Source organism: Cervus canadensis, chromosome Y (assembly GCF_019320065.1).
Source record: "Cervus canadensis isolate Bull #8, Minnesota chromosome Y, ASM1932006v1, whole genome shotgun sequence".
NCBI lineage: Eukaryota > Metazoa > Chordata > Mammalia > Artiodactyla > Cervidae > Cervus > Cervus canadensis.
In genome coordinates, this window is record NC_057420.1 from 2,448,293 (window position 1) to 2,455,127 (window position 6,835).

Here is a 6,835-nt window from a genome sequence, read left to right on the forward strand (position 1 = left end):
GTTACACCTTGCCTGAGCGAACATTTTCACCCAGTACAGGAGATACACAGAATTCCTTACTTTCAGGCAGAAAAATATCTGTCTTGATATATGTAACAGAATGACATATACTTCCATAGTTCATGAAGAAGCAATGGTGCCCAGATTTTCCCTCATATAATATAGATAATTCCAGTTCCATATTGTTTATCTGTAATTAGGGCAACCAATAGCCAATGGTCATATATAAAATGTGGCAAATTCCGAGTTTCAGGTAAGGGAATCCCCGCCCAAATTTTCACATTGAACGTATAGGGAATTTCACATTATGTGGAAGTAAATCAGCCTCTAGATTTCTGTAGAACAAAATTGAACAACTCAGAGTATCTTGTCGTCAAGTTAGCAACAAAGTGTTCATAGGTAAAATGCTAAGAATTCGCTACTTCATTGAGTAAACTCTGCACCCTATTTTCCTAAGTGAGCTATATAGTTTTCAGATTTCTGTGGATAAATTCATTTTACAGTGTTTTGTATCTGAATGATATGGAATTGAGATCTCAGTGTGGATGGAATTTCTTATGTGTTGTTCGGAAGATCCAATGCTTCATTTGTGAAAATGTGAGCAGATATGTTTATATGTGACCTATAGAGTATTTTCTGTTCATGTAGAGAATGAGTGGCCAGAGTTCAAATGTGAAATGTAGATGATGACTACATGGCATGAGAAAATTGGCACCGGCATCATACATGGAATCCAAAGTAAAAAGGGATTCAATAATTTCCGTAGCATTATCTGGGTAGATTTCTCTATACATAAAACATGAAGGTAACATATAGGAAAATCTGTTTCCACTGGTCTCTATGGCTATTCTTACATATTACATCTTTTCTTCAGAAAACCATCATACGGATTTTCTCATATGAAATATCCAGAATTTCAAAACGCATGCAGAAAAAATATACCCTCATATTCTCAACTGTAAGATACACATCATTCCATATTTCTTACGACAATAAGTTCTATGATTTCCAAATATGAAACACGGAGAATTCCATACTTCACATTGGGATATCTCTGCCTAGAAAACCCTTGCTAATGCTTTCATAGGGGACACATTGATAATTTGAGCTTGCACCATGACTTCATGGCAAATGGATGGGGAAGCAGTGGTAAGTAACATTGGCAGACTATCCTTTGGGCGACTGAAAAATTCAGTGTAGTTGGTGGCTGCCGCTGGCTCCTTGGCAGAGAAGTTGTGAGCAACCTAGATGGAGGGTGAAAGGGCAGGGGCAATACATTTCCAGGAAATGTCCATCTCGCCAAAGCTATTGTATCACGGGAGTCATGTGCAGATATGAGAGTTGACTTGAAAGGAAGCTGAGCATGGAAGAAAGTTGATGCTTTTGAACCGTCCTGTTGGAGAAGACCGTTGAGAGTCCCTGGGACAATGAGGAGATCCAAGTGGTCCATACTAAAGGAAATCAGTCCTAACGATCATTTGGAAGGACTCAGGCTGAAGCTGAAAGTCCACTAATCTGGCCACTTGCAGTGAAAAACTGACTCATGGGAAAAGTCCCTAATGCTGGGAAACATTGAAGGCAGGAGGAAAAGGGGGCGACAGAGGATGAGATGGTTGGACATAATCTCTGACTCAGTGGACATGAGTTGTTGTACCCGGATCGCAGAATCCCACCAAACACCACAGGAACTGCGGATCGATGCAAAAACAGTGAGGAACTTTATTACAAGCTCTAGCAAGGACTCTCTTCACACAATGGCGAAGGAGCCCCGAGTGAAATGGCCAATCTTTTTGTACTGTATAGCAGGGGAAGTGGGAAGGGAAGTTTAAGGGGATTGGCTAATTCTTCAACTAAGCCTGTCTTGTTAGCTACTGATTGGTGGGTTAGAGTAAGGGGGGTGAGGTGCTTTCCTGTCCTCCCCTGATTGGCTCATTGAGTTTCTTTCTCTCCTCAGGAGGGGGTTTTACTCAAAATGGCAGTGCTATCCTAAAATGGAGTCATTTGGGTTTCACACTTCACATTTCCCTTCCTCTAGTTCCTATGGAAGGCCTAATCATGGGTCTTCTACAGAGTCAACTATATCATCTGTGGAGACAGTCGAATATTGAGATCTGAGTAACATTAGGTGGTCGGATAGGCAGTGTCTCTTCTGGACCTTTCCCAAACTCTTCCAGCTGGTGGTGGCTTATTAGTTCCTTATTCCTTATCAGGATCTCCTGTCATAAAACAACTCATGCAAATGGTTACTATGGTGCCGGGCCAGGGTGGGCGGTTTCAGTCAGTGTGCTTTCCCTAACAACTCCCCCCTGAGAGACTTCATACTCAAGATGCTTTTTGAGAATTGGGGCGGAGGTCTCTTCCGTAACTTCGTCCTGCTGTGCCTGGGTGTAGGCCTGCCTAGCAGAGCAGAAGTCTCTCTCTACCTGATCTAAGTTGGGGTGTTCCATATCTGAAACCAGCTTTTACTCTTGTAATAACAGCAATTTAGTTTGAAACTGTTGGTGCCTCTCAGAGATAAAATAGACAGGGGCCAAACAGGAGACCTAACGGGATGGTCATCACCGGTCCCCAGAAACAGGAGGCAACATTTGGGGTGAGTGCTGCAAGGTTTGTGACTTTTTTTTTTTTAATTGGCTGGTGGTCAAGCAACAGAGCTGTGCTTCAGGAATCTTGTGTTTAGTCTGAAGTTACCATCCTCCACCTGGGTGGGGGCTCCAGTTCTGTAGAAGAACGCAAAAGACATTGTTATGCATATTTCTTTGAGTAGGAACCAGGACCGTCTCAGTGCTGTACCACCATTTGATTGTTTCCCTTCTGTTTCTGTATTCCCTCCCTTCCCTGATTAGCAATTGTTTGAATCCACCCTTTGGAACTCAGGGAAGGTCAAGGAGGCTGAATGTAGCCTATATCCTACAGATAAGAAATGGAGAACACACAGCAGATCTGTACTCCAGAGTCGCCACCCCACAGAGTCCTGCTCAGTTTTAATTTAGGGAACAGGGCAACTATGAGTGTGATAACTTCCTGTCAAAATGGGGCATAGGACTGCCTCAGCTTGGAGAAGAGACACTGAATTGGAAGTATTCCTGTGTTTCAAGTCCTAGATCTGAGCCTTGTATGATTAAAATCTCAATCCCTTGGTCTGCCATTTTGTTGTAACATACCCAGTTAGTAGTAGCTGGAGGAGGGATAACTGGAGTTTTAATAGACAAAATAAATATCTTTCTTTTAGAAGAATAGGCCTGAAACCCAGTCTGGACCTGGCACTTCAAGGAGACTTGTAGCCAGGTGGCCAGTTGCCTAGTTTTATAAAAAGTAAAGTAGAAGTTACTAGCTTCCAGCAGACATTGCTTTGAGAACGGTGGCATCTAAGCCTGACAGACTCAGAAAACTCAAGTGTTTAGCAATACAATGTCTAATCTGAAATTACACCCATAGTAACACCTGGTTATTTACCAGGATGTCTGAACCATAGCTGAGTACTCTATTTTGACTTTTAATTGTAAAATTTTCCTTAATAGCCAAAGCATATGTCACTACTAATGATGTCAGTGTTTCTCTAGGTATGAGAAGATGCAAGAATTGGGACTCATAAAATCTCCTGAAAAGATCTAACTATCTGAAGGCCTGTTCAGCCAGTTTTTCTCAGAGCACCGAGTGCCTTATTCCTGATTTTCACCCTGAACTCCTTTCAGGGCCATTGAAAATCAGCTGTTGCAGTGGTCGTGATTTAATATCTGTAGATGTAGATGGCAAGTGTCAATTTTCTGTTGGCAGAGCCCCTTTTTGCTCATAAACTTGACCATGATTTTTGAGGGGGACATTTCATGACCACTTTATCCCATGGTGCTGAGAATGTCCATTCTCAGGTTTGGCAAAGATTTTGTTGACCGGCCACTCAATGTGCTGTTACTGGACTAGGCCATATAACAGTACCCAAAATTCTCTGGACCTCCTGCCTTACTAGCCTCTTGGTCCAGGAAAACATTCTCTCTTGTTGCTTTTTCTCATAGCTAGAGTTACACTGTTATCATCATTGATCTCATAGGGAACTATATATTATTCCATCAGAGGCCTCAGTCACATATTTGGCAGTGTAAGAAACAGAAGTTTTGCAAAACAGGTGAAATACAAAGAACATAGCCAGCAGTATTAGTAAAGTCACAAGTAAGACTTAAGAGCTTCCATTACATGTAGCCCAGTATATCTCAGGTCATCTGACTTAGTCTACTTTGTATGAATCTTTATCTTTTAGGGAAATTATACATTGGCACCACCGTCTATAAGGCACATAGCCCAGTTTTCTAGTGTTACTAGGCTGATTATCCTTAGTATGATTTAATTGTTTTCAACACAGAGGAGACTTTAAATCTAAATTACCATAGCCTGATGTTACCTATATAAATCCATCTTATAATTGTGGGAGATTTCTTTTTCCTTTGCTAAAACTTTTCTTGTTGCTCTGATTGAGCTTGAGGAATAAAAAAAGGCTCAAATTTATGGCCAGAGTCAGAGTAGGCATTATTAATTGGCCCAGTGAGGGGATTCCATCTAGTAGTATCACAGTGACCTGAATAGGACTATATTTATTTTTTAAAGTAAATTTCCTCAGGGCCAACCAGTTAGAGTCTTATAGTAGAGAAATTTACCAAGGTAATCCAGAACTAGATACAGGTAATTGGCCACAAACCCAACAATTGGATTGATTTTTAAAACTAGCATAGGATCAGGCCTATGATAGAAAAGCATTTGATTTATATGCAAAGGTCTAAGAAGTCAAGAAAACATTATAAATGATAATATGAATCAGGTCCAGCATCTTGGGCAAGCTGTCTACCTCTGATTTTGTCATCTTCTCATCCTGGTGTAGTGTAGTTTCTCCTGTTTGAGCATCATTTTAAGGTGAGATCAAGTCAGCTGTCATCTTTACAGACCAATACAGTGTAGGGGCCTTTGGAAGTGGGAATTAATCTAAGAGTTAATTTCCCTTCAGTTTCAATGTGCAGGAGCTAGTTAAGAGTACCTGATAAAAAGTCCTTCCATCCAGGTTGGAGACAGTCTCTTAAATTATGTCTTTTTCCAGTCCTGGTTGCAGGTCATGAGGCATCTGATCTTCATCCAAAGATAGATTACTGAGATAAGCTTCAGAAACAAACTTAGGGTGTTCTCTAAGAATTCAATTAAATTTCACATTAATATCACATAACAGCAAAGAACTATCCGAGAAATGAGTCTTACTACATGCAGACCTCCATTAACAAACTGGGATTTAACATTTTTTTGAAATATCTTTTTCTCTCTAAAGTTACCCTCATTTTTATCAAATACAACCAAATTAAGGCTAGTTTGTTTGCAAAATAGGTCTGTTCTCACTAATTTTGGTCTGATGAGTTATATAACCATAATTGATTATAGACTTTTTATTTTGTTAAGACATTTATAGAACCTCAGACTAAACTTTTAATATAAAACAGGGCTGGGAAACTCACACCAAAGGCTTACCACAGATTTTGCTTAGCAAATCTAGGTGAACTCTTCCCTTTTTAAGGTCTCAATAATTCCTTGAGATTTTTGTACCTGTTAGTGAGATAACCTTCTTAGCTCATTTGATACTTACTGGAAACCTAAGAGTTTCAAATTTCTGGAGGAGTCAGATAGAGAGAAAATGTAATTGTTTCATTTATAACGTGTAATTTTATCAAATTATTTTCATAATTAGTTTGAGAGGAAGGGTTTCTCTACTCCCGGAAAACACAAGATTTAAACCTATAATTTCTCAGATAGAAACCATAAAAGTTATAAGCATATTTGCTGGTTCATTCAGTCCTTTGTTAACTTTTGTGAAGTCATAAGGTTTCTCATTAGAATACCAAGACATATCAAAATGTTAAGAACTCCATATAATTTCTAGGATATCTGTATTAGTAATTTTCCATACATTATAACATGAGCAGATTTATTACTCATTTGATAATCTTTTTCATGTAATTTAACCAACCAAATAAACAGTTTAATATCTCTATTTGGGATGTTTCAGGGGCCCTCTGAAACACCCCAAAGTTAGCTAGATGTCAAAGGAACTTCAAAAGAATTCGATTTAGGAAGTTTTATCCAAAAGATCAATTAAAAGCATTTAGAACATTTGGTCAGATTTAGTCAATGTTGATGGGTGTATCATTTAGCTTGTTGATATGTCACAATGGGTACAAATACCAAGGCTCAAGGTCTAGTGAAAGTCAGCTCGGCCATCTTGGACCTAACTGGCTCTAACCAGTTTTCTTATGACCTGTCATTCTTAACAAAATCCATTTATCTAACTAATTATAATCCAATTTTAGAAAATCCTGATTGTGCATAACTCTTTTTAGTATTTTTTCATATTTTTTTTTTTTTTACTGAAAGCACACTTCCTGCTTTCCTTTAGCAACCAAGAGCTAACTTTTATATTAGCATTTTATAGATTGGTGAGCATAAATACCAGTGATAACTTCTAAAACCCTTGCTTTCTTAAAACATTTTAGGATGGCATCAAACATTATTCATTTATAGTCCCAAATCTCTTTAGTTTTTCTGTAAAAGGAAATCAGTGTTTAGTAGTAAATGTTTCAAAATCGTATTTAATTTGGAAATGACCTAATTATTTAATAGACTTCTAATACTTAGTTTAGCACAACCCTTAGAAATTCAAGTTACGCCAATCTGGGGAGACTATTGTAGACAGATATTCTCAAAGAATAACTATTCTTACTAGAGTTTATTTACAAACTCATACCTCATTTACATTTTTTTAGAAGTTTTTTCACTCGAGGTAATTTCCTTGTTGACAAACTTGTAA